Raw genomic sequence first — 25,181 nt, 5'->3', positions numbered from 1 at the left:
ATGGTCAGAGATGGTAATGAACATTTATTGGTTAAACAACATACTTCTAAATATTGATATCCTTAGGTAACAAACATACTCCTATTACTGTGTCTCCAAAATGTATTTCTGTTCTTGCTTTATTTTTTTCAGAGGTTAAACAACTATTTAAGAATATAGCCTAGGGATCTACTCCACCCTTTCTCAGCTGGGTTAGGAGGAGAGTCTGAAGAACAAAAGAGAGGGCTGAGATAAAGTAAAAAAGGAAAGAGAAGAGAAAAATGAAAGAAAAATGGTAGAAAAATGGAAGAAAAAAGAAAAAAAATATAGAAAGAAAATTCTGAGCTTTCACTGTTAGTACATCCACCTTCAAGAAGAGAGTGCAATATTTTCAGTAGTGTCTTTGGTTAGTCTTCTGCAGGACCACACAGATTCATCCATATTTTTCCCCTTCAGCACCTGCGCACACTGAAGAAAAGTGGAGATGATCCCTTCTGGCTTTGAATTGGGGCTGCACTGGAAAGATACTGTCTGGACCTCCTTGCATCTTTGGAACAAAACTTTTTTTGGTCAGCATGCTCTCCATGGCATCCACAGCAATGGTTTTAGACAAAGACTTTGATCTTCCTACCTTCCCAACCAGGAAGAGTGGAACTCATAGGTCCATGTATACAACTGACATGAAGATATTTTCCCTCAGAACATTGCGCAGGGCAGCTGACTGAAGAACTCACTGGTTACCAAGAAATATCTCTAAGGAAAGCTCATTCTCTTGCTGCAACAATGAAGCATGACTGAAAAACATTTTGTGAGTTCTTCCAGGTAATATCTGTGGCAGTGAGCACAAAAATCTCCCTCTGGATGGACTGAGGACCTTGGCACATCACTGAAGGTTGGTATGTCTTCCTTTTTGTGCTTCTTCTTATCAAACTGAGGAAACAGTGAACAAGAACAACAGGGGCTGTCCCACAAGGCACACTGAGATGTGTGCTCAGGTAGGCCTGGAATTTTCGCTTAGAATAGCTTGAAATAATCACTTTGTATGTGTCAAAGGTTATGATAACATAAGAATTGTGACTTCTGGCATTGCAAAAGGTAATGAGGTAGTCATGGAATTAGTGGGTCTCCAGTCATATGTTGGAGGATGTGCTGCTTAGGTGTATCTATAAACAGTGTGTAGAGTGACATTTCCTCTCCCTTACACTTGGTGAGAGAAGGTTTCCTGCTGTCAAGGTCTGCTTGAATTCTCTTGATACATGTGGTTTTAGAAGCTGCTAATTGCTCAGTGTTTCACCAAAAATATCCAGACTGAGGCATTAGGCCAGTGAATTCCTCACAGTAAGTGTTCCAGAGCAGATTTATCTTGTCACAGACAGATGGCAAATTCTCAAAGGAGATGGACAGTTTCTCATCTGGAAAGGTGCTAAAATTTGCCTTATAAACATCTCTGTTCTTATTTTTAAATTTCCTTGGGTTCTTCAGAAAGGCTTATCACTGCTCATCATGTAATATGCTCGCATTTTCAGCTTCTTTCTTGTCATCACCTTGTTCAGAAGCAAAATTCACGAGCTTTTGCTCTGTAATGTCAGAGTTTGGGAGGTAGCTCTGCAGGGCTACCTTTACCACTGACACATCATAGTCAAATTCAACTGGACTTTTGATGACCTGGAGAAAACAAATTACATAGCTATGATAGGTTAAGACTCTTTAACTCCTGCTGTTAAGGAGAATCCAAGGAATTTTTGATATCTTCATCTTTAATATCATGCTTTATCACCGAAAGCATCTTAAAATTCAGTGGTTCTATTACACTGTTGTAGACTTTGGCCAGGTGGCTACATAAATAGAAGAGCAGGTGAGCAGTGGACAAGTTGAGATGATAGTATGTATTCCTTTGAACCTCCAGGTAGTTCTTCCACTCTGATAGGCAGCACTACATTGCTTGGCAAAGTCTCTCCATCTCCTCCAGGACTGATCTTGTGCTCAAAATAAGAATGCCAGCAATTCCAAATTTCATATGAGCTTTTACCTTGGATTAGGGATTGAAGAGAATCTGCAAGAATAACTTTATAAGTTCATAAGTTCATAAGGTTGGAAAAGACCTATAAGATCATCTAGTCCAACCATCCTCCTACCACTATCTCTACCCAACTACTAAATTAAATCCTTTAGCACCTCATCTAAACGCTTCTTGAACAGCGCTAGGGATGGTGCCTCAACCACCTCCCTAGGCAGGCCATTCCAGTGCCTGACCACTCTTTCAGAAAAGAAATGCTTTCTCAGGTCTAATCTAAATCTTCCCCGGCGCAACTTGTGGCCATTCCCTCTCATCCTGTCGTTATTTATCAACCCCCCTTCAGGATCAACAATCCCTCTGAAGGGCCTCCCTACCCTCAGGCAGTTTGACACATCCTCCCAACTTGGTGTCATCTGCAAACTTACTGAGGGTACACTCAATTCCCTCGTCTAGGTCATCAATAAAGATATTAAACAAGATGGGCCCCAAAACTGACCCTTGGGGGACACCACTCATAACAGGACGCCAGCTGGACTTAATTCCATTAACCACTACCCTCTGGGCACGGCCCTCCAGCCAGTTCTCCACCCAGAGAAGAGTGAACCTGTCCACACCACGGGCTGCCAGTTTCCTTAGGAGAATACTGTGGGAGACCGTGTCAAAGGCCTTGCTGAAGTCCAGGTAGACTACATCAACAGCCTTTCCCTCATCTACCTGTCTGGTCACCCAGTCATAGAAGGAGATGAGGTTGGACAAGCACGACCTGCCCCTGGTGAACCCGTGCTGGCTGGGTCTGATCCCTTTATTGCCATGCACGTGTCGTGTGATTTCCCTCAAGATCATCTGTTCCATAACTTTCCCTGATACCGAGGTCAGGCTGACAGGCCTGTAGTTCCCCGGGTCTTCCTTACGGCCTTTCTTGTAGATGGGAGTCACATCGGCAAAATTTTATTAAGAAAGAATAAAAATTATTTAATTATAAAATTTAAAATTTTATTAAGAAAGAATAACATTCAAATTATCATTTGAATGTTTTCTAGAATCTTCAACATGCCAAAGATGAAATTGGGAAATAGATTATAATGTGGTTTCAATGGATACTTCTCACATTTCATTCTGTTCTAAAGATCTATTAAAATCTGTTAAAGTAAAAATTGATTTGGCTCAATTTTTCTTACTATTCTTAAGTTCTTCTTAGGATAATTTTCTTGGACAAGAACTCCTAGCCTTAGAAGTTCTTACATTCCTGGAAGATTTCAACTACCCTTCAAAGGTACCATTTCCATGTTAACTAGCACATACATACTGTGTGAAGGCGGCAGCCCACATTCCCTTGTGATCACAATGACCCCAGTGTAGTCTCACACCCATGGGTCTTCCTGTGCCCCCAGGGATTGTTATCCCACAGATATTCCCCTGGCCTTCACATAACCCTCTGTGCTCTTGGTATCTCAGCCTTACAGGTGCTGCAACTGTGCCTCCACATGTGCGGGGTCTTTCTTCTCTGCAGCAAACCTCCAAATCTGGTTGTCCTCCATATCTCCAGATGGCAGTGAGGCACCAGCACAGGCTGCCCAGGCAATCTGTGGGTGCCCCATTCCTGAAGGTGTTCAAGGCCAGGTTGGATGGGGCTCTGGGCAGCCTGAGCTGGTGAATGGCAGCCCTGCCCATGGCAGGGGGTTGGAAATGGATAATCTTGGATGCACAAAAATAAGAAGTAAGCTTTTTTTCCAAAAAGTAATAATGTAGGGAAACCAGATGAAAATAATTCTGCATCTTTTAATCTTATCCCCCTTGTTCCACCATGTCTGTTTCTGTAGAAATCAGTCTATTATCACATTATATTAGGTTGTATGAAGTTAAAACTCCATGAATTCGGAGAATTCAACTTTGCCTCCCACTAAACAGAAGATACAAAGTTTGCTCCAACCCTTTGTCTCCTCACTGAGCCCATGATCAGTTCTTACAGAACAAGGTATCCTTCCTTCTTTCTTCATTGACTCAGAATGCAATAAAATAATCAATGTCTATACCTGAGAAATAGTGAGCAAAAAAATATGCGGCATTCAGAAGTTCAATAGAGCATAATGATAGCTGGACTCTGTCAAGGAGGAGCATCCTGTCTGTAGGAAGCATATTTGGTGCAAGAGGAAGGAACGATCAACTGTCAGAGTGTCATCTCAGATGATGTGGGAGAGGCCAACGTTTCAGTGAGCCAAGGAGAGATTGGCCAATATGGCCAAGAGGTCCACAGCTTGTCAATTAGCACTGAACATGCAGTGTTTCATCTCTATCGAACTTAATTTCCTGTTGTAGGGTGGCCAGTGCCCAACCCTGTGCCCACAGACAGTGAAAGCCCTGTACAGGATCCTGAGACTTGCACTTGGTTCCAGGATTCACAGATGACGTCTGGCAGAAAAGACACAGTTTCTGATACCTTCTGTGGAATCAGATCTGCTGTATGTGCCAACCAAACTCAGAGAAAAGGCATCTCCAGGCTCTTTAGGAAAAACACAGAGGAACTGCCTGTCTGCCACTGACAACAGCTTACAAGAAGCAGATTTGAAAAGCTGTCAGTATTGAGTTTTTTCCACATTTTCGACTGTATACAGATGTAAAGGTGAGAAAGGAAGAACTCTGAGCTTGAATCAAAAGTGCATTGTAATGTTCTCTTTCAACGTCTTGTCTGTATTACTGTGTGGAAACTCTTTTGATTTACGTTCTAGGGTTTCTGTTTTACAAAGCTTGTATTTTAAGACTTTTTTTTTTTTTTTTTTTTTAAGAAGGTAACCAACCATCTCAACAAAAGAAGACATGGGAAAAGTAAGATACCCCTGTAGAGTTTTCAGTGTTTGAAGCCCAAAATCCTGCTGAGAACCCCAGAAGTAATCATTACAATGCATCATTTTAAACAATCTCTTTGCACCAGGGGATTCTGCAAACAGAGCAGCAAATATTACAGAACATAATGTGCCTGTTTCTTTATCAAAAACAAAACAAAAACAAAACAAAACAAAACAAAACAAAACAAAAAGACAACAAAGATAAAGCCTGGTTCTGGAATATAAAGTATGCTTTCTAGGAGATGATTGTTAACTTTAAATTGACATTTGCCTTGTCACATTAATGCTATTTCATCACTGCACCAAAATTTAATCCAAGATATCAACTTAAAACCAATATTACTATTCCTAATAGCAATATAATGTGACCACAGAAGCTGCCATTTTTATTCACTCAGGTCATTCTTGACTAAGAAATTAATTTATGTGTATGTGGCAAAGGTCAGCTAAGAAGTGATGTTCTGCTGGGTTTTCCAGTAGCAAAGTTATTTAGTCAGGGTGAGGTAAGCACTTAAGAAAACCAGAGCCCTTAAATGAAAAGAAAGTAGTTTGATATTATAGCTTCTGATCTTGTTGTGGGCTTCTTACCTCTGCTTCTTACCAGCAAAAGCAACACCCTCAGGAGTTATTTGTGTGACAACAGATACAGATTAGCTGACTGAAATAGCACAGCTTCTTGAAATGGGGTCTTGAAAGGTGTCAGACCTTAGAAGATTTTTTAGCTTTGTAGAAGTGCAAGTTGAAGAAAACAGATGCTTAAGAAACTAACATCATTTGGTACAAATGAATGAATTGTGGATAGGATGACATATGCAGCAGGTAGTCCTTTACCAAGAGGATATTAAGGGATTTTGGCTGTTAGAAAAAAAATTCATCCTGAAGAGATAGCATTTCAGAAAAGCTACAATGCTTGGGTTTGCTTCTGAGGATCAGTTTTAGATAGGAAACTAGGGCAAGTTTTAAGTTGTAAAGTCATAGTACCATAAGCACTAAGTGCTAAAGTTGGTTTGATGTATATGAGTGACATATCTAATCTATAACATTTAGAAACTGTAGTGCAGAAAGCAAAACTGAATCAGGAAAGGCTTCAAAAATAAATGTGTAAAAGGGAAACTGTGTGTGTATATATGATGGAAATACAGATATGTCTTGACAAGTTTCTAAATGTTCTTAGCTTGCCACTGCATTTAGCATCTTATTTGCCATAACATGTTACAAAGTGGAACAGTACTGGAATGTCAGGACAGATCACGAGTTGAAGTTGGTCTTCAGGACATGTTTTATCATTTTATAGAAAACAACAGGTTTTATTTAGTGAGAAGAGTCATGAACTCATGTCTGGGCTGCACAGACACTGGATCTTCCTATGGGTAGTTTTAGAAAGATTGATAGGACAGAAATAATGAAAAACCTTGGTTTAACTTCTGTGAAGTTTGCCCTCTGTTCTCTTGGTCAGTCCAGTTCATGCCCTGTGTGCCACAAACATCTTCCTGCTTATTAAGTACTGGAAGGCTGCTATGAGGTCTACCTGGCACCTTCTCCAAGCTAAACAAGCTCAAATCCCTCAACATTTTTTCATAGGAGAGGTGTTCCAACTCTCTCATACTCTTCATGGTCCTCCCATGCTTCTGTAGAGATGCTACTGAGGAAGGATCTTATCCCAAATCCCCAAATGCCTTGGGTTTTTCTTTTTCCTTTTTTTTCCTTTTCCTTTTCCTTTTCCTTTTCCTTTTCCTTTTCCTTTTCCTTTTCCTTTTCCTTTTCCTTTTCCTTTTCCTTTTCCTTTTTCTTTTTTCTTCCTTGCATTTCTTTTCTTATTTTGTTTGATTTTTTAATTGCAGAGAATCCTCATCCTGTTGCATCTGCTGAGGAGTGAATGCTCTGGTGCAGTAATGCTGCCCAATGCCTATACCGAAGTTTCAGCAAACCCTACAATTTTCATGAGACTTATGAGGCCCCCCAGCTTGGAGACAACTCTAATCATGGTGCTGTTTTCAAAGTCATTGTACTAAACTATTAAGATAAAGAAAGAATCGTTAGCAATGAATAATCACTCTTTTGAGAATGTTGAAAAAACCCCACCACCCCACAATTCCAAAATGTTTTGTAAGGCACAACAATGTGTTTCATGTAAAATAAAACCCTGCAATGGCAATACTGTGATTAAAATACCATGAGAAAGCCTTCATAAGCATCAGAGACATTGTAGCTATCTCTTGCTTTAATGACTGCTGATTAATTATCATATGGAGCTCATGCAGAATTTTATTTGACAAATTGGCAATTCTGCCCCAGGCCATCAGACTCTGTTCTCCTGGTGCTGCGCAAATGGATGTGCACTAAACAATGACAGGATCTGACTCAAAATGCCAACAGCAAACCAGAGTAATTGTGGCTGCTTGCTTTGCTAATTATCCCAGGGGCTTCAGATGCAGGAGCAATCAACAGTTTGCAATTGCCCCACAGCACAACTGCCCCCACAGTTGTGTGAGAGCTATGGGGTAGGCACAGAGGAAGTGTTTTAATTCTGGAGTTTCCTGCATCCTTTGCACAAGATTTGAGGATGGATCTAAACCTGCCTGCACCTGATCCCTGGCATCTCCCCTTGAGAGATGTACACAGCACACACACACACACTCTGCAGCTGTGCATCCATTTGTGCACACTGAGGCACCTCTCAAGTAGCTCAAATGGAACGACTTAGGGCAGTGATTCTGAAAGACCTTATATGGGCTGTGCTATGCAGTTTTCACAGCTTTCTCTAAAGTTTATTTCACTGTTAGTAGTTTCTGTCCTAATTCTTTATGACACTACCTCATGTTTTGAGAATTATTCAGAACAAAGTCCATGTGCCACATTTAAGGATTAATCTGATAAACTGTGTCTGCAACTTGCTTGCACTATATGGAGGCCATGGAGCGCAGCCATGTAGATGTTTCTTCCTTAGAAAAAAACATACACAAATCTCAGGCCTAATTTTGCAACTCATTCTTGAAATATTTAGCCCTGTGAATATCAACAGGAGATTTTCTGTTTTCTTACCATGCAGCTATAATAAGCAATAACCTTTAATGTTATTTTCAGTGGGCAAAGTTCAAACCACCGTTCTGCTTTCCCAAGCATTTCAGCAAAGATTATTGTCTTACTGTGGCACACTCCCCTGGCTTCATCTCAACCTTAATCTTTCATTCTTAAGAAAGAGAAATAGGCTTTTAACTCCTTCATGTATCTGAAATCTCTGTTTAGTCATTAAGAATATCAGGAGAACAATGACACTCTTTTTCCTCTCTAATCTAAACTGAATTACTTTTATCATTGCACTTACCACAGACCAATGTGCCTCTTTCTTTCCTTAGGGCAGAGAGGTGTAGTTTCTTTCTGAGGGCAAAAACAAATGTCTTTTCAAAGTGCAGGTCACTTTGAGAGCACATGGGCTATGTTTATATTATAATATTTGTGCACATTTTTCATTTTGTCTTTAGGATTTACAGCACGTTATTCCTGTTAAGGACTTGCTCGCCTCATTTGTCATTATGTTCACAATAAAATAACAGATCTGTCTGTTGCTCTTCCTGTATGACACTCATATACATAACTCTAACAGAGGTTCCACCATCCAGTAAATCTCTCACTGTACAACAGCACTTTTGCCATGACAAAGTGGGTGACACAACCAGCTACCTCCCATGGTGACCTTCCTCTAAGACCCATGAGGTGCTTCTGATGGCAGGCTTTGCATCCAGGTTCCACTAGACCTCTCCAAAAACTGCTCTATTAAATAATGGTGCATCCCCATTAACAGTTTTCAGTTAACAGTTTCAGAATGGGCGGGTAGAACATTTTGTTAGTCCAAAGGCTCAGGGAATTTTTTCTGCAGGGATGCATTAGGCTGCAAAGTGCCAGACAGCACTGCCTCCCTCCTTCATGTTACCAAGAAAAAGCATGTTGGCTGATAAAGGACTGCAAACTACCTATCAGTTAGCAAGGACTAAGACTTTCTAAAGACCAAGGCTTTCCTCGCATGAAGGCTTCAGAAGTTTTATGCAAACACCTTCTTCAACTAACATCAGCACTTCAGTGAACATCACTGAGAATGCCTCTTCAGTCTGTGTACTGTCACAGACTGGCAAGATAAGAACCTCTTTGTTGCAATCAGCTGGTGTAGACCATCTCACACTTGTTTTGTGCCTGTGAGATCTGATTACCTCTATTCATTTCATCTGTCTCTGTGAAGGTTATTTGCTACTCACTGCAAATTATCTTCAGGGGTATTGCAGGCTTACTCCTGTAATTTTCTGTTAATTACTTATTTACTTATGTAATGTTGCTAATAAAGAGAATAGGAGAGCAATCCACTTTAGTTATCTCAATAAAAGCCAGATGTCTGGCCATATTTACCCTCACTATCTCCTGTTTTCACAGTTATTGATTAATAAGCTTTGGCTGCCATAAGCTATTTACTAAAAATTGGATGTTTAAAAGAATAACTAGAATCATAGAATCTTTAAGGTTGGAAGAGACTTCTAAGATCATCTGGTCCAACCATCCATCAGTATTGCCCACTAAACCATGTATCTCAGAGCCACATCTCCATATTTCTTGAACACCTCTATGGATAGTGGCTCCACCACTTCCCTGGGCAGCTCATTCTGTAGCCTGACCACTCTGTCAGAGAATAAATTTTTCCTAATACCCAATCTGAACCTCCCCTGGCACAACTTGAGGCCATTCCCTCTCATCCTACCACTATTACCTGGGAGAAGAAGCTGACCCCCATCTTGCCAGAACATCCTTTCAGACAGCTGTAGAGAGTGACAAGGTCTCCCCTGAGCCTTCTCCTCTCCAGACTAAATTAACTGAATAAGTACCAAGCATACCTGGAAACTGAACTCGGGTAGCATGGTTACATTCTTCTCTTAGAAGTTCATCAGGGCTTTCCCTTGTCACAGGAATTGTTTATTGGGAGATGAATTAACCATGATGATTGTACTATCAGTACTCAGAGATACCAACCTGCTGTTGGCTCAGTGTGCTGAGCAGGCAGCCCTGATGGCTCATCTGGCATTTGCAGAATTGTCAGTGTAAAGAAACTGCTATGCTTGTCTAAAACTATCAACAAACCTCTGAGCCTATTGTACAACCACTTCAGCTTTTAGCAGCACAGATGGATGTGGAGCTGGTGGCTACTGCCAAACATGCAAACAGAGTCATGGATTCTGCTGGAGGATGTTTGGAAGATGTGAATGACCATGGAACAGCATATATTGCCATGTTGCTGGGCTTATGCAAAGTCATGGTGACATGGAGATTTCCACAGAGCTTTAGATTTGTTGGACTGTAATTGTACTGTAACATTCAGCAAGGAAGAAAGCACTCAGTGCTTGGGGTTGGCTCGGAGCAGCACATGCCAGATAGTAGGCTCAGATCAGCAAGTGGTAGCTTCCTTAATTTTATTAGTGGTAGCCTTCCAAAGTGTATCCACCAAGATAAGCTGCTTTTTGGCCAGAGACATCATCTCTGGGGCAGAGGATAAGTATTCAGACAAAACTTTCCTGAGCACTGGGCAGGAGACTGAATTCAGCAATATCTGATGCCTGGAGTATTGGCTTTTGTGAAGGTGACTTTGGTGACTTTTGAAAATCTGTTTCTGCAAGAGTCCAAAATCACTTTACCACTTGACTTCAAGTTGGATATCAGGGAAAGGTTCTTCGTCATGAAGGCAGTGGGTGTGGAACAGGCTGTCCAGGGCAGTGGCCATGGCACCAAACTGCTGGAGTTCAGGGAGCATTTGGACAGTGCTCTCAGACATAGGGTTTGAATAGGGTGGTCCTGTGTGGAGCCAGGGGTTGGACTCAATGATCCTTGTGGGTCCATTGCAACTTGGGATATTCACTGATTCTATAGCCCACCTAAAATTGTGCCAGCCTGTGAAATGTTGTCAGGGCTCTAAACGTATTCAGAATTACTTATTATTAGACTAAAATCTCTCCAGAGAATCAAAATAAATATAAAATACCACAACTCCATCTATTAAGTTAGCTCAGCAAATATTTTCCTCCAAAACTTCTATTTCATGTGTCAAAAGTGAACAGAGATGCCCATATCTGTGGAAACCAACATTCTAACAATGTTTCTATAGTCTGTACAGTTTATGCTTTATTATTTGTTGACTGTCATTTTATGATCTTTGGTTTATTCCATTAAAAGCTGTGCCCTTCTCAGAAGGAGCTACTGCTGTTGAGCCTTTGTTTTTTGATGGGATTTATTCAGGTAGTCAGTGACCTTTCCTATACGCCCTATTGATTGTCTAGAATGGCTCAGTCTGACAAGGTGAAAATAGCTACAGTGTTTTATTGTTTCTAGTACTTGTTTATTTACCCAGTTATGCAATGCACTTGTAGACTGGCTGGCTGATTGATTTATTGCTGCTTTGTGCAGCTGCAGGCATCCTTCTGGGCAACCTGGCTGGAGAAGGGCTTTCAGCAGCTGAGGGCTTGTGCCGATGTCCATGAATTAACAAATTACATGGAAGGCATTTTAGTCAAAACCATCCTTGTAACCCACAGCTGTCCATTTGCCATTGCATGTAAAATCTTGTGCATGATGAAAGCTTGCTGGCTGGCTGTGCAGTGGATTACTGCTGAGACAGTGTGAAGGAAATAGGGAAAACATACTGGAAAAAGATTGCAAAGGAGCAACTCTAGCTTCCATCACAACTGTGTAACAACCTTTCAAAGAGCAAAGTGAGCATGGGACAAAGCCCACACCCTGGTATTCAAGAGCAGATAACAGCCAATGGAGGAGCAGAGACCCCCATGGAACAACAGATGAAGAAGGTAGGGAATACTTGGATTAGGAAGGTGGAGAGTACTAAGCTTAGAGATGTGTATGCTGATCTGTAAGCAGTATGTGTTTTCCCGTACTTTTAGGGAAGAAGTTGTTAACTGATTTCTCAAAGAAGAGCAAACTTCCTTCTGCCTAGTGATTCAGTCAGCACGATGCTCTGTAATGGATCTACATGCAACAACCCATTACTCCTATCTTGCTTCAATCCATAAATGCTAATGATGCAAAGCTGTGGATGGTGTTCCTGATGGTACCTCGTTACTCCTCTTGGTTGAAGCTATATATATGAGGGTAATTAGCGTGGAGGGGTAAACATCATCTGAGAGATGAGTGATCTCTGAACTCATTCTTGAAGGGATTGATGATGCCATCAGTGGCTGAGACCAGGAGCATTGAAATACCCAAGAGATGAATTTCCTCTGTCTCAATTAATCATGATAAACTTTTGAAAAAAAGCGTAGCAACACAGAGGAAGAACTATTTCCTACTGGAATTGCTCAGTCCTATCACAGAAAAGCCACATCGTGAAGTCTATAGAAGAAGCTGGTTTAGGATCACAATAGAAACATGGACATCCTAAAAAATACAATCCAAATATAAGACTTCAGAACAATGGGGGAGGAGAAAACTATTGGAATGACTGTATGGGTTGCTGAGAAAGTTATGATTTCTTGAACAGAAAGCTTGTATTTAGGAAAAAGCTTAAGATGGAGCTGAGGTTGGGATGCTATTAAGCAAAGATGGAGGCATATTGACAGTCCACATTCAAGGGACCTAGAAGAAGACCAGAAGTTTAAATGGAGAAGAGGGAGCTTCTGTCCGAAGAGGAGAACAAAATGGATGGCTCAGTCTCTGAGAATTAGGATGGCAGTATGAAGGAACTGATCAGAAAGAGGTGGGGAGGTACCAGCTGGGAAATTGCATCCTTTAACACTGGAACCAGCTAGGTGCAGAGCTCCATTCTCACCAAGTTTCGGAAGAACCTCCACCTTCTCTGCTCCTCAGGTATTTTCTCATTCTCTTTTATATATGTAACTCCTTAATACAGATGTGTAATACATTTACCCTGTGGCCCTATTTCAACAGCTCTGGTTTCCAGTGCTACTGACAGTGCACTTGGCTCATTTCTCTGATGCTCAAAATGTAGAGCAGTTGCCAAAATAAGACAAAATACCACTGAGATTAAGGAGACAGCTTTCAATGTCCCTTGTGGCACTTCTTCCCCAAAATACCTATGTACTCATCCCTGAAAGAGCAGCTCTACAGCTGTCTTTCAAAGCCAAAACAACACAGAGGCAGGAAATACCTCACTTTCTCTCTGAATATAAATCTGAAGCCCAACAGATTTCTCAGGCTTAACACAATCTGAGGGACACATCTCATGGGGACATCTCAGCTCCGTTCAGAGAGAAGTGAGTTGGCCCAGCAAACTGTACAGTGCTGCCGGTGATAAAAGGAGACAGACCCCTGAGGTATCCTCCAGAGACAGACATGATGCAAGATAGGAATATGGACTGTGCTGGGGAAGTTCATATTTAGGGGAGATCGGTCCATTTTTCACCACTGTACCCATGGAGTTCATCTAGGCTGGATTTAAGGGTAAGTTATCAAAGTAGACATGGCTTACATACCAGAAACCCTAAACATCAGGCTTCTGAACCTCTGGCCTTTTCTGTCAAGATGAATCTTGAAGTCCATTCAACATGGGAATGTCAACTGGTGCCTTTCACACCTTCCCTCTCTACACCTAGTCAAGCATCAGAGATAGGATGAACATTCTATTGAAGAGAAGGGGGTTGAAATAGACTGGAAAAGATTCATGTTTAAAGATTTCCTCTGGTTGATACAAGGGAAAGGGAAACGTGGAAAGACACAATGTTCATTTAAGTGACTTTAGCCCATATGAAAGGTACATCATTTATTAGGAATGAAAGATGTCCATAAATTTTTCAGACAGGTATACATTCATAACTCAACATGAAGACCTTCACTGAAGATATGGGACAAGGTATATTTATGAATTCATCCCATGTCACCAAATTTCTGCATGTAATGGATACATTCCAACCAGGTGTCCAGTGCATGATGTTTCAAGAGAGGTGAGTTACTGTCAATTATAAATACTGAGACATTACACACTCATCATAAATAATCTGAAAGTTCAGACAAAACCTCATCTCCTCTTCTCTGCTCCTTGGTGTTCAGGTAGTGGATGGTCACAATACACCAGGCAACGTGGTCATCGCTGCAGAATATGCGCCCAAAGCATCTGTTGCCTGTGACTACTCCAGTGTGTGCCTTTGCAGGGCCACTTCGTGTCTTTCAACACTTGGTGGCACCAATAATATAAGGAATCGGGGCCCCTTCTCCAGCCTTTCCCTTTTCAAAGTGAGTTGTGATCCTGGGAGAGGTGAGGTGGTATCAGTTTGTTTGTTTATAGTCTTGACACAGCGAGTGTAAGAAAAACATTATCCTAGCAAGAGACCTCAAGTAATGGTAGGATTAGGAGCAGGTGAGAATGTAAGATAGGAAGACTTGTCTGTAAGGTTTGATTACTTCCACTCCAGAACTATTTCAGCCCCAAAAACCTAATCTGTGATTTAAGCCTTCTTTTTATCCTGTTTTCATGAATAAACTCTCTCCTCAGGCTCAGAAAAAAATAGTCAAAACAACAGAAGAGAGGCATGGCTGGTTGCAGGCTTTATGTCCCAGACTGCTGGAGCTGGCAGTGTCCCTTGTAGCTATGCTTACTCCATCCTTGGCTGCATTGCTGAGTGCAGCATCAGCAAAGCAGGACTCAGTGAGAGGGGTCTTTCTTATTTTATTTTTACTTATTTTTATTTTTTATTGTGGGGTCTTAGAAGTTTCGATGCTGATCTGGAGGAAAGCCATGTGCTCATAGTTGATTTTCTCATTGCTGATTATGATAAACACCAAGAATACATCAACCTGGAGCAGAAAGTCAAGGGGGAGTTGCTGTCTTCCAGAGTACTTTGTATGCCTTCCTTAAGGTCTGTCATTTGTGACCAGTGCCACCGAATGCACTTATCCAATAAGATGCCGAAGTGTCAGCATTTCATTAAAATATGCTGTACGATGTAGTTCAGTAAACCACTTAGCATGCCAAGTGCACAGCGTGTGCCAACATATTTATTGTATAATGTTCTTAAGAGCTGCAAGCCTCTGTTCATTGAGAGTAATCAATTCTATTTCCATATGCAGTGGACCTTGAACCCTGATCTGTGCGCACATTGCAACAATTTAATTTCTTCAAGGGACTATCAAAGAAAGTAGTTGCAATACCTCTACCAGGAGCGTTGGCAGGAAGCATTATTGATATTCTGGGCTAAAAAAGGCCCCACAGATCTCTACACACTGTGGGAAGGATCTAAAAATACATAATAAAAGCATGATTAGTACAGTGTGTAACAAGGTGAGGAGTACATGCTGCTGAACAGAAATAAAATCTTGACAATGTGAAAGCATCAGAGCCAAATAAAGTAATTCAGCTATGTAAGAGTATTAAGCTCAGCCAATGTGAAATAAAGGACAGTGACATTTTTTGATGGAGCTGAAGAATCTGGCCCCAGCGTCTGGTAATTAATGCTTCAAGGAGAATTTCAGTTCACCGTTCAACCTTCGGATCACCTCATTAGATGTTGTCAGTCCCTTGGACTTGGAAATCCCCATGTCAAATAGCACTGCTTTTCATTTCCAGATTTAAACACTCAGTAACATCCTCCCTTGTATCCAATGACCCCTCTTTCCTTCTGTCTGACTACACCAAAGCAGCCTGGCTCCTGAGCCTCTGTGGGTGTCCATCCTTACTGAGGATAAAGTGCTGCCCACAGGCTGCCATTAGGTACCAAGACTGGCAAAAGGGGACCAGCACATTCCCCATCCTCTTGCCTCTGTCCTTTGCCTCCCTGCTAATGGGCTCTGGTGCCCACCACATCAGGGCAGACAGAAAGTACGCATGACATAGTGTATCCCTTTAAATCCTAAAGTGCTTCTCTGGCTCTATAGCAACACTAACAGGCATCATCTGTTTTTTCAGAGCCAGGAGGCTCACGGAGGCCCTTCTGCAGTGTTTTCTAGCTACAGTTAAACAATTTAAACCTAGAAATGAGTCTGAGATGAAGAAAAGTATACATTTCATCTGTGACACCTCTGCTCCCAGCCCATGCTCCTGTGGGATCTGCGGAGAGCTCAACAGCCTTGGAATTCTGACTGCATGATTGGATCCCAAAGGGAATGTGGACACCCAGCTCGAGGCTTCAGACATTTGATAAAATGGAACATTCTGAGCGCTCTGACACAGAGTTGTGTGGTTTGCAGAGATGTGCACACGTATGAATGACCCGAAAATTCCCAAATGGAGCCTCCTGAGCTGTAGCTTCTTGAGGGGGAGGTGGGGAGGAAGAAGGAGAGGTGGAAGCACAGGAATAAATGTAATGTAAGTGTACATGGAAGGAACAGGGAAATCCATACACAGCTGCAGACATACAAAAGGTAACCAAAGCAAAGGGCTTTTACAGATGCGGAGCCCAACTGCTGTCAGACAAATAAAGGCCTAGGTGAAGCAGTTTGCTCCACGTACTCACATTATTCACCTCTGTCCACGTGTCCAGCATCCAGGCAGAAGTTACATGTTGTATGCTATGTGTACAAACTGTGCACAAGCACGTGTTGAAGCCCCTTTCCTGCAGCAAACCCACAGCCCCTTCCTGGGCTGCAGGCCCACACTGCAACGTTTTAGGGAGAGCACCTGGTCAGCTCATCGTACCGTGTGAACGGCAGCAGAAATGTGAGAAAAACATTCCTCTCCTTCTGCATGATGTAAATCACTCTCTGAGCTGTGTCAGCTCTTCTGCGAGTGAGAGCCTGTTTTAATCACTCGACAGAGGGTCTGACTGGCACAAGGAACAGATCTCCTGCATGTGAGACTGTGTGGTTCTTTATGGCTACTTCTTACAGCAAAGTTTTCAGGCTGATTTTGTTTATTATTTCTATTACTGTCATTAATTTCCACCTGCTGCTATGTTTCTTACCTTTAATACAGCAACCAAGGAAAGGCTGCACCAGATAAAGAAGATATTTGAAGGGCTGTGCTTCTTCATCCATATTGCAGTACCCCAGTTTGGTGCTGATCATATCCTAGATAGTTTATAAGAGAGGAATTGGTGCTTGGCAGTTACATTTAACTGGTACATTTTGCTGTTAATCATGAAGCTGACCAGAGCATCAATTTGCATGTAATCAAGCTGCGTATCGGTGTATGTATGACCTTTATAATTCCCATGTCTTCATTACTGTAAAATATTCCTTCTCTCTTTTCTTTCTTCCTCTCCTCTCTCTCTCCCTTCTTCTCTCTCCCTTCTTTCTCTTCCTTTTCTCCTTCCTCCCTTTTTTCTTTCCTCCTTTCTTTCTCCCCTTCCTTAAGTCCTCTTCCTGCCTTCATTAATTCCCCAGCCCTTCCCTCCCTTCCTTTCCTCCTTTATTTTTCTCTTTTCCTTCATGCCCATGATGTGTTGATGCTGGGACTGATTGGTGCTGGTCTGTGGTAAGCTGAGTGTCTTTGTGAGTTTGGTTTCATTTTGCATGTTGCCACTGAAATGACATCCAAAGACTGCTAATATACTCTCTCCCTTTTCTATTCCTTTCCTCATTAGCAGCAGCTACAGTTGCCAACAGGCTGTAGTGAAGTCAGAGAGGGATCGGACACACTGCAACTGAGAACAACTCAATTCCTTGGTTCACACTTGCAGAAACATTGCTGCCAAAAGAAACGACAGGGTCTAGCAACTTCTTCAAGTTTGTCACTTCTGATAAACAGGACTTTAAAACTTTGAGAATGTATACATTTTGGTAAAAAAATAAATAAAAGACAAACAAACAAGAAAGAAAGGGACTACACTTTCACAAAGAGATTTTGTGACATGACCCAGTCCCCCTGTTCTCCTGCTGCTTTGTTAATTAGTTTTGTTTCTACCCAGCGTGGATGATAATGAGAGCCTCTTTCTTTTGTTTGGTTTTCCTTTTCCCTTCTCTCTGTTTTGTGTGTGTGTGTGTGTGTGTGTGTGTGTGTGTGTGTAAGTTTCTGTTTTGTTTTGTTTTGTTTTTGGATCACACCTATTGCCAGTGCAGGAAACAATTTGCTGAGCTCTTTTGTCATACTTTTTGGTACTTCTTGCTTTTTCTTTTTTTGCAGTAGAACAGCAATACACACCACAAAGAGGAGGGATATTAAGAGAGGAACATGACTGTCTTGGTGGGGATGGCAATGGCACTCAGTGAGGGCAGCCTCTGAAGCTCTGTCTCCTCTGGCCCAACCACCCATCCCTGCATGCCATTTGCTCACCACTCAGCAATGTTTCTATAGCCTGTACTGAGTTTATTTGCTGGCAGGTGTTCCAGCGAGGTGGACATGGCATTTATCAGGTTCTAGTCAGAAAACTATTCCTTTTGAGAGTAAATTGAAGAGCCACTACTCTATTAGGAAAAAGATATTACACACAGAGCACTTATTAATAATTGTTTCTCTGTCCAAAGTGACTTAGTATAAAATACTCAAGCTTCCACCTAAACTGCTAATTCAATATGCTGTTTGGTTTGAGCATACCACAGGATTAAAAAACAGCTTCACAAGATATCCTAATGTAACTGCAGCTGTTCACACTGAAGCTCAAGGTGAAAAAGAACGTACCTGAGCACACTCATCAGCCTCTGTGTTGCCTGGCATTACTGTCCTTGTCTGACTGATGGCTACTCCCTTCCCATGGTTTTCTCCCCAGCCTCACAGGTTGGAGAATGTTCTGCTCCCAGGAGTGGTTTTGCCCTTCTACTGACAGATGCTGCCAGTGCCTTCCTCTGACCCAAACCTACTTTCTATCTGCTTTGTATTCCAGTTCATTCATCATTGCTAGAGGCTCTAAATGTTGTCTGGTTGTCTGTCACTAGACATTTGGGGCATCTGTAATGATACAATTTATTTGAGTCCTCTATATGCATTATTCTTCTTCTCTGATTGCAGGCTAAAGTAACAGTGGCTTGTAGGGTCTCTGTTCTTTCCAAACTGACTTTACAACCTTGGCATTTCTTGCTGCATCTGCTTGCTTGCTTGCTTGCTTCTTTGTGCTTTGAAGAGTGTTGTCTGCCTTTATATCTTCTGACTGTACTGTGCATCCTGGAAAATATTCACTGAGAATATACAGTTGACCAGCACAGTGCTCTCAGCTTCTAGAAGTCTGCTTTGGAGCATAGCTCATCTCCTCATCAAGCTAAAAGTGTTAAATGGAAAAATCTTTCTTTTCTTTCATAAGACCTCACTTTATTGCCACCAGAGGTTGGACCCTGAGATGAACATGGGGAGACTGTGATTTTTCAACCTTGTGTTTTTTAGTGTTAAGCTAAACCAATTCTACCTGCTTTCTGAACTAACCCACGGGACACCACTGAGTGAGCCCTGTGCACAGTTCTTGAAAGTGTACATCCCTCATGTTACCTGTTCTTCAGGGCTGGCTCCTTTTCCTTCATTAGATTCAGAAGAAGTTTCCAAGAGATTGAATCATAGTGCACTGGGGAGGGAAAATCTGCAGAAAGACTATTTCCAGCTCAGGTACTATTACCAAGATGATAAAAAGTGGGTAATTGCACTCCAAAGATGTGACAAGGATATGAGCTGACCCTGGGCAGCCCACGAGAGCCACTTTAGTCAGGGACACCAAATCTGGGGTCCTCAGTTGCTACCAAGAAGTAACAGAGAATATCACCAAAGTGCCCTGGATCTGTCACCAAGCCTTGTTTATTCCTGCCACAGCAAGAATGTTTGTCCAGCTTCACCAAGATGTACCATAGAGAAATGGCTCTGGGAGTCCCTGCTTAAACCACATTCCCCATTCCACAGTGCAGCAGCTTTGATTCATGTGCATAAGAAGTGATAGCAAGGGATGGACAAACCCATGTAATTTTTGATCTGCAAGAAAAAAATTGGGGTTTTCTTTCTTTTTGGGGGGTGGAACAGTCTTTCTGGGTCTAAATCACTTCAGCATTGGTTTGACTTAGCTAACAAATTGCTCTTGCAAATGTTGCCAAATGTCAGCAAGCAGAAATTACCTTATAGAGCATTTAGATTCTGCACGTTAGAATTTGTAAGAGGAATCTTGATATTCAGTGATCCCAAATATTTCAGTAAGTATGTGTTTTGTTTTGGATATGAAGAGTGATGTTCTCCCATGCCTGCAGGGCAAAGTCAGTCCTGTGGCATTTTTACCATCAAGGAGCAGAAAGAACATCAGCTAACTTTGCCTCCATTGCATGGAGAGTGACTGCATTTCACATTTTAGAGAAGAGATGCAAGCTGCAACAACAGAACAGAAAGAAGGAGCTGGGAATAAAAAGCAAGTGCCTCTCAGGGGGAAAGGCAGCGAGAACATGGATAAAACTTCTGCTTGGCTGCACTGATGTTCCTCTCTCCAGCAGTGCCCTCCCTAATCACAGCACACCATGCCTGCTCATATTGCTTTCCTCACTGGCAGTTCCATCAGGCCATCTAATTAGCCAAGAGAGGCAGCAGGGGTAAACGAATAGCAACCAGCCTGCTCCGTAAATCTTGGCTCCATCACAAAACCACTGCTCATTTCCTACTGGTTTCCTTTCCTCTCTTTGTGACCTTTGTTTCTGCCTAGGGTTCAAACACGGGTGTAGGCATCCATAATTCATGTCTCTAAGGGCCACCACGAGACACATTTTCTCACATGACATGGCCATGCAAACAAACTGACATTCAGGTAATTGCCATCCCCAACCATCATCCTCACACACCAGAACTTCACAAGGGCCTGGGAGGTCATCTAGCCTATCCTCCCACTCCAACCATGGTTGTCTTAAATATCTTATACTGAGTACATACAAAATCTGACAGAAGGGAAAGCAAGTCTGGATCAGACCTAGTGTATGCTGCCCTACAAATGGTGAATGGTAATAAGGAGAGTATGGTCTAAACATCAGAGTAAAATATGCACAAGGAATATTCGGTTTCTGTTACGGCTCTAGGTCAAACCAGGGATTAAGGTGTATAAACCTGGGCTCTCCATGAGTATCTTGGCTATAAAAGGAAAGAATGAGTGCAGCACTTTCCCCTTTTCACCTACTGCAACTTCAATCTCTAAAAAACTATAAATAAATAAGTAGTACCCTGAATATAACACAGAATTCAGCAGTTTTCCTTTTCAGTTGGCTAAGTGACCTCCTCTATTAAAAACTTCTTGAATTACAACTTTGAGAAGAAATACTGCGGATACCGTAGTGCAGATAAGTGGCATGTCAATAAAAGTAGGTTAAAATACTATGTTATTTTATCAGGTGAATTTCTAGAAGACAACTGAAGAAACTGTCACAGCCTGAATGAGATCATCACTGAGTTATACCTCCTGAAAGACAGAAATATATCACGAGCACAGCCATAAAGCAGTACGCAACATCTGTGAACATAATACACTCCAATCTGAGCTCCAGTAATGCACTATATGGGTTAGGCAGAATGTGCCCTGTGTGTGGCTGGGATTTGGGCTTGGAAAGGTTCTACTTGGCTGCTGTGGGCTCTGGATGGCAGCCTTCATCCCAAGGGCACTACCTAAGCTTGCATTAATGTTACTCATTCTGATACCCTCTGTTTTGCATAGAGAAATTTCTTGGCTGGTTCAGCTGGAGATAATAGCATGTCTTCCAGATAAGAGTATGTCACACACAGACTTCTCCCATGAACATGCAGCACCCGCTGTCTCAAACAATACAAACCTGAAAACAACCCAAGAGCCAGTGCTGCTCCTTAAAATATTAAATGCACAAATATTTTACAAATAGTATCTTAGCTGTGAATAATAGCCTGGTAGTGCCTGGGAGATGCAGACAACTCACATCCCCCCTTCCTATATGAACTGTTATCCTGTGACTTCCAGATGCCAAATGCATTATTAATCAAGTTTGAAAAATATGCTGGAGCTTTCCTTTCTGAGAGGGAGGATGATGCTTATCACCAGATGGATTTGGCATGTAAGTCACACTGCCACTAAGTAACTGATCAGCATCTTTCACCAGTTTCATCACATTCAGAGCTTACTTCTCTAGTAGGGAATATGTTACACTAATTCCTCCTCTTTTGATGCCCCAAGGCTACTGGACCACATCACCAGTGATACACCATTTCCCTGGCATGAGGACAGTGACAAACGTGGACCCAATCTGTATAGGCAGCAGGGCTGACACAGCATTACAAGGTATGCCAGAAAAAAGAAAAAAAGAAAAAAATCCCTAAATCCTTTTGATTTTATTTTGTTGTGATTGGTTTTCTTTCTTTTTTTTCTTCTTCTTTCATTTAAGTTGAGTGATGCCTGCATCAGACATTTCAAAGCAAAGGGTACAGTTTGCAATCACTCCTGCACTGTCTTCAGGATAAGGTGATAGAGAAAAGAAGTTTCTGCTGTTTTCATTACTTTTTCCCAGCTTACTTTTTGATGTCACAGGCACTTGACCAACATATTTCTTTCTCAGCATAGGACAACGGAGTCAGTACAGAACAAACACATTGGTTGTATTGCTGATTATGCCCCAAGTTAGCTGAGGGCTCTTGTTTCCAAAGGCAGTGGATTCCCAGGGACTCAGTATATGACCAAATCCACCAGGAACAGCTGAAGACTGTGGTCAACCAGCATTCAGTCAGGTGATCTTGTAAATGTCTTTCCTAACACAAAGAAATGCCCATACCCTTAAGCTGCTATTCAAAACCTGACTGAGCTGGAGCTGTAGTTATGTATTCATGTCTCTACAGGTCCCGGTCTCTACCCAAGGGGCCCAGCCCTTTAAAGCGGATCTGAGAGAACTAGTGCTAAAGACCAGCTACACCAGGAATACGGCCCTGGAGCTCCCCTGCTGTCTGTCTGGTGTTGAAGGGTATAAAGGCTATGGCTTCTGTACACTTAGCAGATCACTGTTCTATAGTACAAAGAGGGAGAGAGAAAGAAATGAAGCCCTTTCCTTACTGCTACTTTATTTTAAAACACATTTAGATTATTCTTTTAAGTGTCCAACTCTACTCCATTTTATATTGATGTAAATATACTATTGCAACCAGAATGTACACCACATAACCCACAAATATATTCACACACAACATATCTTGAGATGTTTAATACTATTTCTCACTTCTCTGCGTATCTGCAGCTTCTGGTACATTAGAATTGTCTACTGGAGCTTTGCTTAGCAATAATAAATCAAACTCAGCCACTGTGAGCCAGAGTCAGTGACCATCTTTGGCAGATACCTTGCTGCCAAGCCATCCCCTATTAATCCAAGGGTTCGCATGTGTGCATGTGTAATGGTGGTGCCTCATTTCCTAATGAAGTGAGTCATTAGGAATTCAGCCAGATGAAAGCCCAGCAAAACAGTACCAATGGATTCTGCTGCCCATTTTTCTAGACAGAGTGCAACCATCACCTCATTGTATTAGGAGCTCTGTAAAGGCAAGAACGAAGTGCCTCAGTCTCAAACAAACAACAACCTATGTATAAACTGTGAGGCAACACATGGCAAAGTGAAATGGTATTATAGCCTGTCAGGAATGGGTCATAGCTGCCTGCTCATTGCCAAGCTTTCTGTGGGTTTGATACCAGAGGAGAATTTATACAATTAGTTGTAGATGGAATAAATCTAAATAGTGACAATGAAAGAACTGGAAGGACTTTGTAAATTAAATCACACTGAAGGAAACCCTCCAAGAAGACCACGGCATTCCTTTCTTTAAATAGAAAGATCTTCCTAATTGACGACTGATGATGTTAATATAATGAAAGATTTTTATAACTGCCTGGACTGTTTTGAAACATAAGAAGTATATCCAGACCAACACATACCTCTACAACAAGAAGACAACAAGTCCCTGTCTTGTATGATAGTGTCTTTTCATCTGATCATTACTCACAGGAAATAGCACAGCAGTTAGAGGCAGTTCTTAGGAATGGAAAAAATGTTAGAGACATGGCCACATAAATCAGTAAATGAGAAATGAAAACGGAAAGTTTGAGTTTTCCCTTGATTTTTCTCCTTTTTGTATTTCACGAACTTTATTTCAGGGAAGCAAGAAAGAGAAAAGATTTCATCAGCCAAAGTCAGGACATCTCTGGTGCCTACAAAAATACATGGGTCACAGAAGCTGCTGAGCTGACCACTGCAGGACGTGCAAGGGGAGCTGAACAGAAGGCTTGGGATTCTATATACATGTCTGCTCTGTACCATGTTTGCTGTGAGCATATTGGCATGTTCTCCATGATCCTTAATGATCTTTCAAGAAATACTGACCTTTATAATAGAAAATATGAAAGGCTTCTACTTTCCTGGGATTGGATGCACAAAAATTCAAATGGATCATGAGAAAACTGTGCGTGAAATTAATGCTAGCATGTCATTCACATTTTTACTTTGATTAGGTGATTTATTCATGTAAGTTACGTGGTATACAGAAATCATAACCAACAGGGTCTCTTGCAATATTATTTTATGATCATGGAAACTTTTAAGAAGTAAATCAGTAACCAGTAGGCACACTTGCATACCAATGTGCTTCTAGAGAGATACAGAGGGATTTCCTGAACAGAAACTTCTTGCCAGTGCCTATATCATGGATGTGATGCTCCAAAACTCGATCCTTAAACAAGATGGAGAATTCTTAAGAGAGAGAAAAGAAAAATCAAGCTTATATGTTGCAACACACTTGACCAGAGTACCTGCTAATGAGTGTAGGGAAGCACAGTCACTCAATGTGAGTGAAGCAGCTTCAAATTTATTCAAGTGACTTACAGGTTTATATATGTTATGCAGTAGTCTAATTTTAACTAGTAAGATACAACCAAGTTCATCAATCATATCTAGAGGGCAGAGGGTACATGACATTACAGAGATCAAAAGAATACATATGCTAAGGAACAAAGATCAAAGGATATAGTTAAATTATCTTATGTACAATGGTAATTGTTATCTTCCCACAAGACTAAGGCAATGCTTGGTTACTGAATCATCTTATACGTACCAATTACTGAGACATGAGGCCCTATTGTCCTATTGTTTTCCTACACTTTTAGGCATCTTAAAGGCTGTGGAAGTGAGTCTTAAGAACAGGACTAGATATGATCTTGAAGAGGCTCCAGTTACGTGCTGACCTTGCTGATTAACAACCAAGATAAAAGTTGAAAGGTGCAGGAGTGGTGTTTGTTATCATCACTTTTATTTGGTGTGGAATAAAACAGTCCTGGGAAATAAGCAGCAGGACAGCAGTGATCAAACACTCCCTGTAATTGCTCACAAACTTCTCCCCAACAATTGTAGGTGCTGCAAAAAAATGGTGTGGTAGCATTTTATAGTACAGCTGTTTTCATAAGTGTTGAACTACTAATTCTATACACAAGGCTGAGTTCAGGAGGGGGTCTTTAACCTCATCTGAGTCC

This window comes from Cyrtonyx montezumae, unplaced genomic scaffold, assembly GCF_038088225.1.
Source record: "Cyrtonyx montezumae isolate F1298 unplaced genomic scaffold, pur_monq_1.0 scaffold_12, whole genome shotgun sequence".
Taxonomy (NCBI): Eukaryota; Metazoa; Chordata; class Aves; order Galliformes; family Odontophoridae; genus Cyrtonyx; species Cyrtonyx montezumae.
Note: the sequence above shows the minus strand (reverse complement) of the source record.